Here is a 13,312-nt window from a genome sequence, read left to right as displayed (position 1 = left end):
ACACCACCAGGGGGGGCTCTTAGGGTTAGAGACCACCAGGGGGGCTCTTAGGGTTAGACACCACCAGGGGGGGGCTCTTAGGGTTAGACACCACCAGGGGGGGCTCTTAGGGTTAGACACCACCAGGGGGGGCTCTTAGGGTTAGACACCACCAGGGGGGGCTCTTAGGGTTAGACACCACCAGGGGGGGCTCTTAGGGTTAGACACCACCAGGGGGGGCTCTTAGGGTTAGACACCACCAGGGGGGCTCTTAGGGTTAGACACCACCGGGGGGGCTCTTAGGGTTAGACACCACCGGGGGGGCTCTTAGGGTTAGACACCACCGGGGGGGCTCTTAGGGTTAGACACCACCGGGGGGGCTCTTAGGGTTAGACACCACCGGGGGGGCTCTTAGGGTTAGACACCACCGGGGGGGCTCTTTGGGTTAGAGCCCACCAGGGGGGCTCTTAGGGTTAGAGACCACCAGGGGGGCTCTTAGGGTTAAACACCACCAGGGGGGCTCTTAGGGTTAGACACCACCAGGGGGGCTCTTAGGGTTAGACACCACCAGGGAGGCTCTTAGGGTTAGACACCACCAGGGGGGCTCTTAGGGTTAGACACCACCAGGGAGGCTCTTAGGGTTAGACACCACCAGGGGGGCTCTTAGGGTTAGACACCACCAGGGGGGCTCTTAGGGTTAGACACCACCAGGGGGGCTCTTAGGGTTAGACACCACCAGGAGAGAATTCTGTGTGAGAGTAGGATTAGGTCAAGCTGTATTTTTGAATTTTGATACGGTTTTTAAAGTAAATATCTTTTTTGTTTTCATTTCCTGTCTGTTTTAAAACGGTACTTATCATTTACATGTTTTCAGTTTCAACCCGCGGCCAGTTAGCCACGATATTTATCGTTTATTACGATTTCATCTTCCACCTGCGCCCATTTTTCCTTGTGTCTCTATTTGGTGCACATAGCTTCCCCAGGTTCCCTTCAGCCAGTTCACCACAGAATGGTCTCTTAGGAAGACATGTCTGACATATGAACCAGGTGGCCTCCCCACCTGACTTGGGCTCTCCACAGGAGGGGCTACTTACCTCGGGAGGGGAAAGCCACTGGGTCCTAATGAGGCTTCTCCTGTCCTCTTCACCCTCCGGGATCCAGCACTGGTAGCCCCTGAAAAATCAGCCAACAAGCTTGTTGGCTGTGCCGCAGGTGCAGTTGCGGCTTCAATAGTTACCTTCTGCATTCCTGCGCAGGCGCACTAGCAGCTGTCCGATGGGCTCTGGCGGAAATAGCCGAGCACCATCGATTCCGCTCTACTGCGCAGGCGAAGCCGCCATAGGATCCAGAGGCTCCCGAGGTTGGCGAGAGCTCTGAGGTGTCCCACAGTGCATCACTGCTGACTATGCAAATCATCTCTTTGTTGTCCCTGATAGCTAGGAGAGGTAAGTATGTAATATTCATTTGCAGGTACATTGTGTTATTTTAAATCATTTTACTTGGTTCAGGTACCCTTTAAGGTTCAACTCTGCTGGCATTATTTACTAAAGCGAATACTCAGGTTGGCGTGAGCTCTGACGTGTCCCACAATGCATCACTGCTGAATATGCAAATCATATATCTTTCAGCTTCCCGAGAGACAAGTACAACTAGTCGGAAGAAAATGGTGAGCTGCTGAGAGGAACGGATGGCGAGGTAAGTATGTAATATTCATTTATTCCATAGTCAGGATAACTAAATGTACTCACAATACACATGTCTAAGTATTGGGATTTGAGTAATTATCCTAATTATATATATTGTGAGGGGTGTCATGGCTAATTCTTGATTAATACAAGTTTGCGTTTTATTGCATGTCATTCGGAAATCAAGGTGCCAGAGTCTGGAGGAAGACTGGGGAGAGGGAAATGCCAAAATGCCTGATGTCCAGTGTCAAGTACCCACAGTCAGTGATGGTCTGGGGTGCCATGTCAGCTGCTGGTGTTGGTCCATTGTGTTTTATCAAGGGCAGGGTCAATGCAGCTAGCTATCAGGAGATTTTGGAGCACTTCATGCTTCCATCTGCTGAAAAGCTTTATGGAGATGAAGATTTCATTTTTCAGCACGACCTGGCACCTGCTCACAGTGCCAAAACCACTGGTAAATGGTTTACTGACCATGGTATTACTGTGCTCAATTGGCCTGCCAACTCTCCTGACCTGAACCCCATAGAGAATCTGTGGGATATTGTGAAGAGAAAGTTGAGAGACGCAAGACCCAACACACTGGATGAGCTTAAGGCCGCTATCGAAGCATCCTGGGCCTCCATAACACCTGAGCAGTGCCACAGGCTGATTGCCTCCATGCCACGCCGCATTGAAGCAGTCATTTCTGCAAAAGGATTCCCGACCAAGTATTGAGTGCAGGACTGAACATAATTATTTGAAGGTTGACTTTTTTTGTTTTAAAAACACTTTTCTTTTATTGGTCGGATGAAATATGCTAATTTTTTGAGATAGGAATTTTGGGTTTTCATGAGCTGTATGCCAAAATCATCAATAGTAAAACAATAAAAGGCTTGAACTACTTCAGTTGTGTGTAATGAATCTAAAATATATGAAAGTCTAATGTTTATCAGTACATTACAGAAAATAATGAACTTTATCACAATATGCGAATTTTTTGAGAAGGAGCTGTACATGCAGGGCCGGGCCGAGGCATAGGCTGGAGAGGCTCCAGCCTCAGGGCGCAGTGTAGGAGGGGGGCGCAGAATTCATTCAGCTGTCATTCCTAATTGTGTATGAAGCAGAAAGAAATAAGAAAAGAGGATACATGGCATTGACTGCAAGCCATATAACTAGATATTAAGGTGTTGGGGAGGTTGTTGGCCCTGTGACGCCTCTTAGTCTAATAGCAATCAGTATGTGATGGCTGGGGTGGGAGGGATGGAGGGGCGCACTTTGCTGTCTCAGCCTTGGGTGCTGGAGGACCTTGTCCCGGCTCTGTGTACATGCATGAAATCTGAACCCGGGTGTGAGCATCTATTGCCCCGCCCATTGGCATTATTGTCAATTTTCTGGAATCTTGTCGGGGAGAGGCAACTCCTATGTAGAAACTTAAAGGGGAACTGAAGAGAGAGGTATATGGACGCTGCCATGTTTATTTCCTTTTAAGCAATACCAGTTGCCTGGCAGCCCTGCTGATCCTCTGCCTCTAATCCTATTAGCCATAGCCCCTGAACAAGCATGCAGCAGATCAGGTGTTTCAGACTTTAAAGTCAGAGCTGACAAGACTAGTTGCATGCTTGTTTCTGGTGTTATTCAGATACTACTGCAGAGAAATAGACCAGCAGGGCTGCCAGGCAACTGGTATGGATTAAAAGGAAATAAATATGGCAGCCTCCGTATACCTCTTACTTCAGTTCCCCTTTAAAGATAAACCGTAACTAAGAATTGAACTTCATCCCAATCAGTAGCTGATTCCCCCTTTCCCATGAGAAAGCTATTCCTTTTCTCAAATGGATCATCAGGGGGCTCTGTATGGCTGATATTCTGGTGAAACCCCTCCCACAGTGTGATGTCAGCGCCTCACAGCACTGAGGTATTGACATCACGCTGTGGGAGCCTTGTTGCATTGTGGGAAACAACAGCTGTTTCCAACTACCACAAAAGCAGCATCTCCTTCCAGTGACATCACCTGCCAGCAGTAAAAATGTCACCATGTGATTAATGTCAGAATGTAAATCAGGGAGAGGAAAGCTTTTACAGTGGGCAAACACTGACTAAATCATTTATACATAATTATTGTAAAAATTAAGCACTTTTTTATTACATTATTTTCACTGGAGTTCCTCTTTAAGTGAGATCAGTCGATTGGTGTCTAACCCTAAGAGAACGATTACATGACAGAAACTGCGCGACAAATGCGTGCTTCTAACATGTATTTTAAAGAAGTTCCACAACAGCTTCTCCTCTGTCCTGAAAAGCAGGTGGAATGTTATCAAACCAGACTAATATGAGAGTTTTCATAAAATTTGTCCATGGAGGAGGAATATCTAGGAGGAAACAAATTCCTGAGCCTGGGGAGGCTGGTGACGGGACAGAGTTATACCGGTGGAGCGATACGAATGTATTGTACCATAACTGATCGTCCGCAGGAGACAGCTGGTGTTATAGGGCTGGAATATATGAATCCCAGAGCACGGCGATAACAGCTATCTGTGTTGCTGCTGACCTCAGGGACGGTTTCAGGTTAAAGGTTGTTCAGGGACAAAACTGAGCATAAGGCCCCTTATATTTCAGTAAGGGGGGCATAATGTCTTGCTGGTGGGGCCCATTTAGGGATAGGAGTGGCCATGGCTTTCCTTCTCACCACTTCTGGGGCGAGGCTCCATTCACGTCCTTATAATGACCTCATTTATAAAAGATATTTAAAATTAAGAGAAGAACTTAAAAAAACACTATCAAACCAAGTGTTCAAAAATGACTATGTACAAATAATGTCTAAGTAGCATAAACATTTTCCTACTTTCCAGTTTAAATAGAAGCAAAAGCTTTAATTCATTGTGTGTAGGATTTAGCTCTATTGGGACAAATCGTTCTCAAAAGGGGTGTCTGCTTCAATGCACAGCCAGTGTTGTTGGTTTTTTTTTTTTTTTTTTTTGCATATCAGAGTACAGAGTATTTTTCTCTGAAAGCAAAAAAAAAAAAAAAAAGTATGAAAAGCTGTGGTGTCACAGACAATTACAAATGTTAATAACAAGTTACATTTCCTCTGCTCTCTTCAGACACTTCAGTCATAAACACAGGACTTTCTCTCACACACACAGGGTTAACAGATGCACTGCGAGGGAATTCCCCCTCCCCTCATGGCTCACTCTGCAGTCAGATTTCAGCAGACTTGCGGTCAGTTCAGAATGAAAGGAATTTGATACAGTAAACAAAAGAGATAAGCAAGTGAAATGTATACATCACTATTCACCAGCACTTCAGGAACTCTCTCAAGCCCAGGTTAAAAAATGTTAATTGATAGTGTTCCTTTAATTCTTATCGGTATTTTAACTCATTTGGGGTGGGCGCCTCTGTTCCCTTTAAGGACCAAAGGCTTTTTTTTGTCATTCCTTTACTTCCAATCACTGTGGTTGGCTCATAGTGATCAGGAGGTCAGTGGCCAATGAAAATGGCTCCTGAATGACAGGAGAAAGCTCGGCTGTTACATAACAGCCGAATTAGCTTCTTCCTAGAGCAGCGGTCGTCTGGGGCTCGTGGTAAGCTGCGGCGTAGAATCTATGCTGCATCAGAGTTAGAGAGCCACAGATGCGGCATAGATTGTACTTACTGTGGCCCCAAACCGGTTGTTAAAGGCCAAACTCATTTTTAAAATTACTTCAACTGAAGAAGAGAACTCCTGCACTCTACAGATGAGCTGCTTTTACATGATGCAGCACAGATACACCCAGCCTCTGGTCGGCAGGTGTTTCACATGTCTTCTCCCCCCCCCCCCCCCCATTTCCTCCGGACACAGGGGCATCAATATTTAAAATTAGAGAACAAAATGCTGCCACTCTATTATTCCCTTATGTGTTTATCTGTCCGGATAATCCGGTGTCTCAGCTTTTGTTCAATAAATAATTGATTTTGGATATTCTGGATCAGATAAAAAGTAGTGGGAGCTTCTGAAAATCCCCAGTAAAAGCAGCAGGGACAGCCACGGCATCCCCAGGAAAAAAAAAACCAAAATAATTATATAAGTAGTATTAGTAGTAGTATAGTATTAGTATTAGTAGTATTATATAACACTTGTTATACTTATATTACATATGTATTGAACTGCCCATGTTTTAATTTCAGTGAATTATATATAGTAAATAAAGAGAAAACCATTTCAGGCATTTTCCACCTTTACTGCGTCTGACTCTTTTTATTCTCCTAGAAACTGTCATATCTAGCTTGCTTTGTAAACACATGTATGCATAGATCATGTTTCAGCAGCTTCTGCAGAGGGGTGAAGTGTATTTACCATCTCAGCCTCATGTCACACTGAACTGCCCTCAGCCAATCAGTGAGGAGCAGGAACGTGGGAGGGGAGATAACAAGCTTCACTCTCCCCGGCAATGCACCAGAATAGGGCCAGGCTGACCGAGATAAGATTCATTACAGCAGACACATTTATGATTATATTGGAATGCTTGCAATGCAGGGTCAGGTTGTAGACAGCATAATAAACACAAAGCAGTGGGTAAATGGAGTTTAATTTTATGGCTGACAATCCCACTTTAAAACAACCCTAAAGCGAGAAAAATAAAAAGTTACTCACCTGTGTAGCGGGAAGGCCCTGGATTCCTCAGAGCCTCCCCGGGCCTCTCTCCATCCCCTCATTCCATTTCTGTCCCCCATTTAAATTTGTTTGACCTCCATGACAAGTACTTCCAAAGGCGAGAAGATTTAGGCTTGTGCATGCGCAGTACGGATGTGCTGACAGGGAAGGCTCTTTAAGATCCAGCAGTGGCAGCTCCGTGGTGGAGCTTGCCAGTCCGGGGTGGAGCTTGCCAGTGCTGCAGCATCCCCGAAATTTTCATTAACCTCCCTAGCGGTATGGACAGAAATGTCCGTTCAAAAAAACATGCTGTGAACAGTATAAACATGCATACACATCAATACTCTCCTGCACTGTATACTAGACCCTTGCTTGACACATTTTGGCAAGTTACAGGAAAAAAAAGTTTTAAAAATAAATGTTATCACTGTTTGCACAGAAATCCTGGGGAAATTGAACGCTGGGAAGGTTAACACCTTGATAGAACTGGCATTACTGTGGCGGGCGGGGATGCGGGTGCTATCAGGGTGCTAATATCAGGGTGGGCAGGTGAGATGGGCACATGCAGAGCAAGCACATGCGCATGCAGTGTCTCTTGGGGTCTTTTTAGTGCAATTATTTTGGGGGATGCCTGGCTGCTTTCCTTGGTGAAGGGTCTATCTGTCCTACTGCGTTCTATTGATTTTACATTTTTACATATAGTACATACCATAGCTTCCTGGACACTATTTAAATTTTTTTTTTTTAGAACAGTAATTCGGGCTTCTTTTTGGAGTAGGGCTTACTATTTCGAGCGTCCTGAAAAATCATGCTAAGGCTTCTTTTCGGGGGTAGGTTTTATTTTCAGGGAAATAGGGTACCCATATTATTATTTAGTATTTATATAGCGCCGACAACTTCTGCAGCGCTGTATATTGTTTTGTCACTGACTGTCCCTCAGAGGAGCTCACAATCTAATCCTTACCATAGTCCTGTGTCCATGTATGTATGTATGTATGTATGTATGCATTGTGTAGTGTAGTGTATGTATCGTAGACTAGGGCCAATTTAGGAGGAAGCCAATTAACTTATCTGTATGTTTTTGGGATGTGGGAGGAAACTGGAGTGCCCAGAGGAAACCCATACGGACACAGGGAGAACATACAAACTACTTGCAGATGTTGATCTGGCTGGGATTTGAACCAGAGACCCAGCGCTGCAAGGCGAGAGCGCTAACCACTATGCCATATAACGCTAGATCTAAAAAAATCTCACAATTATTTAAACTTGGAATCCTCCCAGTGTTTAAACACGTAACATATTCCCTGTGTTGCCACATTCTCTCCAAAACAAAGGGAAATGTCTCACAGAAAGCGCCGCCGATCTGCGTAGAAGGAATTAGATTCCATTTAACAGAGATTTTTTTGGAGGGCTTCCCAACGGAGACACAATGAGATGCCTCCAGCAAATATGAAGTAGCGAATTCCCTTCTGAGAATTATCAATTGTTCTATTAAGTTCCCTTTCCCAGAATGTGTGCCGATTTATAGATTTCATTTCTTCCATCTCAATTTATTGTTGTTTTTGGTTTTGAATTGAGGAAGGGTTACCAAGTTCTGCTCCCTTCCTGTCTGCGTAGTTTGGGTTACCCAGGGAAACGTGAGACCTATCTCTCCAGTGCGCACAGGGCTGGCAGCGGTGGCGGGGCAATCGATATTATACAACATTTCTGCTGAAATCGAATCTATTGTCTACCGGTACAGAGCGGCAGATCAGGTAAATTGGGTTCAATTCACCAAGATGCATTATCGCTTATCTTCTGGGGGGCGCTTAGTGATGGGGACCACGGAGTAGCGATGGAAGCCTCAATAGGATCCTGAGGCTTCCCTCTCTTAAAGCAAATCGAAGATTGAAAACGAACTATAGCAAGTAACTTGTCTATACATCTTATCTAAAGTTTACACAGAGAATCTAGCTGCAAACAGCTTCAACAGTATACAATTATTTCTTCCTGCGATACAATGAGAGCAGCCATAATCTGCTTACCATCATTACAGGCAAGCTGATCTGCATCTCCACCTCTTAGCCTGTGAGAACTCCACTCCCCCTCTCCTCCCCCTTGCCACTGAAATCCCTGGCTGGTAATGCCGCCTCCTTCTCCTTTGGGAAAAGCCTCCTCCTTCCCAGACTGATCTCCCATGAGCACTTGCTACATGGGACTCAGAATGCCTAGGTGCTGGAGGAGCTGTGGGCGAGGCTTGTTTAGTTTACAGGGAATTAAAGTATTAAAACAAACAAAAAAAAGTGTTTGGCTTGAGGAATGCCCTATAAATTATATGTAAGGAGCACAATTATGCAATTAGTAAAAGCTTATCTCGGATCCTCTTTAAGGTAAGTATCTGATTTTGTACCCGAGCGTTGGCCGCTCGGGTACACTTTAAGCAATTATTTAGTATTTTGTTCATATAGTATAGTACCGCGATTGCAAAGCCATTTTCTTGCACTCCCATTGACTTCACCTAAACATTCAACACAGAAAAAATGCATCATGCACTGCGTTGGAATTTAGGTAAAAATCATATCCCAAAAGTGAGAAGAGTACTGCAACTGCTAAGTTTCTCATGGTGCCCTAGCGATCAGCAAATTGGGAATGATGAGAAAATCAGATCGGAACACTGCAAAACGAACAGGACACTATTCCAGTTAGACCTCAGTCAGAGCACTGATTTGTATTCTTGTTCTGGGTCTGCGGCTGAAAGGATAAAGGTAGCCACACATCTAGAGATAATGGGCAGATTCGACCAATAGACAAATCTCTCTCCGATCGAATCTGATAAGAGAAAGATCTGTCAGCTGCCCATACACCACAGGCGATTTCATGCTGAAATCGATCCAGGAATTGGCTTTGTGCGGCGCATCCGCCGCCTCAACGCTGAGCCCCCCTAATGTAAATGTGCCCCCTGTAAACGTATACTGATGTATAATATCACACGGAATCACGCGTGGCATACGTGTATGCAGAGATGGAATCCCAGAAGCCAGCGGGGGACAAGCGGAGGCCGCTGAGAGGTAATGTATACATTTACACGGGGCGTTGGGGGGGCATTTACATTAGGGGTGACAGCGTTGGGGGTTTTGTCGCGCTTGTCGATCATCGGGAAATTGCACACCGTTATCGCCCCGCACCTGATCGAGCAACTTCTAGCAGCATGCGCGATCGAGAAGGCGACCAATTTTTGTCCCGAAATTGGTCACATTGTTGGTCGGGCATGCACTTGGCGGCACCGATTTTCATTCAATTCGATTATAATAATCAAATCGGATGGTCGATCAGATCCCAAGTCGCCTGATGTATGGCAACCGGATCAGCAGGATAGCCAATCTGCATTGTTTAAAAGGAAATAAATATGTCAGACTCCAGACATAATAAATAAAATTGTTTTTTTGGGGGTTTTTTTTTACAATATTCATTTATTAATTATTTAGTCAGCGTTTGCCCATTGTAAAACATTTTCCTACCCTGATTTACATTCTGCAATGCATCACAGGTGGCGGCATCTGTAATGCTGACAGGTGCAGCTCTGCGGAATGTTTTCTGTGAATTCTGAAGCCAGTGAAAATAATACCCGGTCTCCCCAGAATGCTCTGGGAGGATAATTCAGCATACCTAAACAGCCTAGGCTAAGCATCACTAGGAGGGCGGGGCTACATACCAATATACAGCAATATATATAGATATAGGAAGTGTTTGACACTGAAACCAGGATGATTACTGTAAAAATTGGTATCCTGAGCAATGTACTGCATTCTACTATATGTCACTATGGTATGGGATATTAACAGTTTGCAGCCTGTAAAACACAAGTCCCAGCAATCTCCTGGCTGGAGAGGCATGCTGGGAGCTGTAGTTCCCTGCAGCCTGCAGGGCATGAGATGAAGCCACCCTATCTGGTCAGTATAGCAAACTAACCAAGCAGCTCGGGGTGACCCAAAACCACCTGGAAAGTATAGGGGACTTACGGTGGCCACACACCATACAATTTTTTAAATATCTGTTCAATTTAAAGAGAACCAGAGATGAAGCACCCTCTTGTATTTTACCTTATAAATCAGTGGGAACATGACAGTAAACACCTAATCTGCCCTTTGTTTCATTGTTCTCTGTGTAATCTGACTATAATCACCTCTGATAAGAATCCCCGACTGAACAGTCAGGGAGCGCAATCTAACACTCACCATACAATCTTTAGAAAAATTGAAGAAACATTTCCAGCATTCCGGATCGATCAAAATCGGGGGGAAAATGAAAAATCTGATCGGATCACTCACATTTTCACTCACTTTCGATTTTTTTCAGGAGATCTGATCATATGCTGTAAAATCGGATCATTTTATTGTATCATGTGTGGCCATTAAGGCCCCCTGCACACTGCATTTGATTCCGATTTTTTTATTGTTTTTTACATGCGATTCCGATTTCCGATTTTTAATCATTACTGCAGGCTGCGTTTTTTCAACGGTTTTCTGTTGATAGCATTCAGGGAAAATCAAAATCGCAAATCGGAATCGCAAATCGTATTTACAGTGTGCTGGGAGCCTAAAACAGACCAAAATGCCCTCCTACTAAAAAAGCAATGCTTAGTGTGGTTTGCCTTCTTAAAATAGAAGGTATTTGCGATAATTCAGATATAAGCATTTATCTGTGGTTACCCACAATGCACCACTGCTGACTGCTTGGTTACTGTGTTGTACTGGTCCAAGCCCTATCCCATACAGCCATAGCAATCCCTGCCATGTACTGATGTGGACCAAAAGTCTGGAACAGGCTGTCTGCATGTGGGGTTGGTGTGGCTCTGTAAAATGCAAAGCTATAGGCTTGCTATACACCAGCGGTTTTGGATTCAAGCTTGGCTTCAGAGGCATAAAGAGATAATTTGCATATTCAGCAGTGTGCATTGTGGGTAATCAAAGATACACGCTTAAATCTGAATTATCGCAAATATCTTCTGTTTTAAGGCAAACCACACTGGACAGTATAGAAGTGACTGACTGTATAAGAAGGGTAATGGGTCCTTTGTTGTTATACAAGGATGTGTGTCACAGAGCTGAGAGCGCAGGCAGCTGTGGGTGGAGGGCTGTTAATAAGGGCTGGACGCTTCTATATACAAGTTACAAGCGGAAAAAGATAATGTGAGTAACAAAGTCAGCAGGAAGATGAAGAAATGGGTGGCGGAACGTGTGAGCCACTGACGGAAAATCTCTGCTCTTCTTCCAGGTGCCGACAGAGAGCTGCAGAGGAGGACTACAAATACACAGCGAACCTCACGTCACAGCACTGGCTGCAGGTAAGCCACCCCCGTGTGACCCCCTAGCACTAGCACTGCACACAGACTCCCCAACACTAATGTGTCACAGCACCGGCTGCAGGTAAGCCACCCCTGTGTGACCCCCTAGCACTAGCACTGCACATAGACTCCCAACACTAATGTGTCACAGCACCGGCTGCAGGTAAGCCATCCCCTGTGTGACCCCCTAGCACTACACAGACTCCCCAACACTAATGTGTCACAGCACCGGCTGCAGGTAAGCCATCCCCTGTGTGACCCCTAACACTAGCACTGCACACAGACTCCCCAACACTAATGTGTCACAGCACCGGCTGCAGGTAAGCCATCCCCTGTGTGACCCCTAACACCACACAGACTCCCCAACACTGTGTCACAGCACCGGCTGCAGGTAAGCCATCCCCTGTGTGACCCCCTAGCACTAGCACTGCACATAGACTCCCAACACTAATGTGTCACAGCACAGGCTGCAGGTAAGCCATCCCCTGTGTGACCCCTAACACTGCACAGACACCCCAACACTAATGTGTCACAGCACCGGCTGCAGGTAAGCCATCCCCTGTGTGACCCCTAACACTAGCACTGCACATAGACTCCCCAACACTGTGTCACAGCACCGGCTGCAGGTAAGCCATCCCCTGTGTGACCCCTAACACTACACAGACACCCCAACACTAATGTGTCACAGCACCGGCTGCAGGTAAGCCATCCCCTGTGTGGCCCCTAACACTAGCACTGCACATAGACTCCCCAACACTAATGTGTCACAGCACCGGCTGCAGGTAAGCCATCCCCTGTGTGACCCCCTAACACTGCACAGACACCCCAACACTAATGTGTCACAGCACCGGCTGCAGGTAAGCCATCCCCTGTGTGACCCCCTAACACTGCACAGACACCCCAACACTAATGTGTCACAGCACCGGCTGCAGGTAAGCCATCCCCTGTGTGGCCCCTAACACTAGCACTGCACATAGACTCCCCAACACTAATGTGTCACAGCACCGGCTGCAGGTAAGCCACCCCTGTGTGACCCCCTAGCACTAGCACTGCACATAGACTCCCAACACTAATGTGTCACAGCACCGGCTGCAGGTAAGCCATCCCCTGTGTGACCCCTAACACTAGCACTGCACATAGACTCCCAACACTAATGTGTCACAGCACAGGCTGCAGGTAAGCCATCCCCTGTGTGACCCCTAACACCACACAGACTCCCCAACACTGTGTCACAGCACCGGCTGCAGGTAAGCCATCCCCTGTGTGACCCCCTAGCACTAGCACTGCACATAGACTCCCAACACTAATGTGTCACAGCACAGGCTGCAGGTAAGCCATCCCCTGTGTGACCCTAACACTGCACAGACACCCCAACACTAATGTGTCACAGCACCGGCTGCAGGTAAGCCATCCCCTGTGTGACCCCTAACACTAGCACTGCACATAGACTCCCCAACACTGTGTCACAGCACCGGCTGCAGGTAAGCCATCCCCTGTGTGACCCCTAACACTACACAGACACCCCAACACTAATGTGTCACAGCACCGGCTGCAGGTAAGCCATCCCCTGTGTGGCCCCTAACACTAGCACTGCACATAGACTCCCCAACACTAATGTGTCACAGCACCGGCTGCAGGTAAGCCATCCCCTGTGTGACCCCCTAACACTGCACAGACACCCCAACACTAATGTGTCACAGCACCGGCTGCAGGTAA

General features: G+C 46.2%; 2 protein-coding genes across 7 annotated transcripts in view; one reads left to right on the top strand and one right to left on the bottom strand.

Annotated features, from left to right (window-relative positions):
• The window catches only part of DGLUCY (D-glutamate cyclase), a 168,288-nt gene that overhangs the window by 88,712 nt on the left and 66,264 nt on the right, over positions 1-13,312 (bottom strand). The window lies entirely within an intron of this gene.
• The window catches only part of GPR68 (G protein-coupled receptor 68), a 53,913-nt gene that overhangs the window by 36,337 nt on the left and 4,264 nt on the right, over positions 1-13,312 (top strand). For 5 of the 6 annotated variants that reach the window (XM_068254595.1, XM_068254593.1, XM_068254597.1 and 2 more), the window contains exon 2: positions 11,527-11,596. The gene's annotated coding sequence lies outside the window, so the exon portion shown is untranslated. Of the gene's footprint in view, positions 1-1,635; positions 1,675-11,526; positions 11,597-13,312 lie in introns of those variants that run through there. The other variant, XM_068254596.1, reaches the window with a different exon arrangement.

Source organism: Hyperolius riggenbachi, chromosome 9 (genome assembly GCF_040937935.1).
Source record: "Hyperolius riggenbachi isolate aHypRig1 chromosome 9, aHypRig1.pri, whole genome shotgun sequence".
NCBI classification, from domain to species: Eukaryota; Metazoa; Chordata; class Amphibia; order Anura; family Hyperoliidae; genus Hyperolius; species Hyperolius riggenbachi.
Note: the sequence above shows the minus strand (reverse complement) of the source record. Positions and strands in the feature narration are given on the sequence as shown.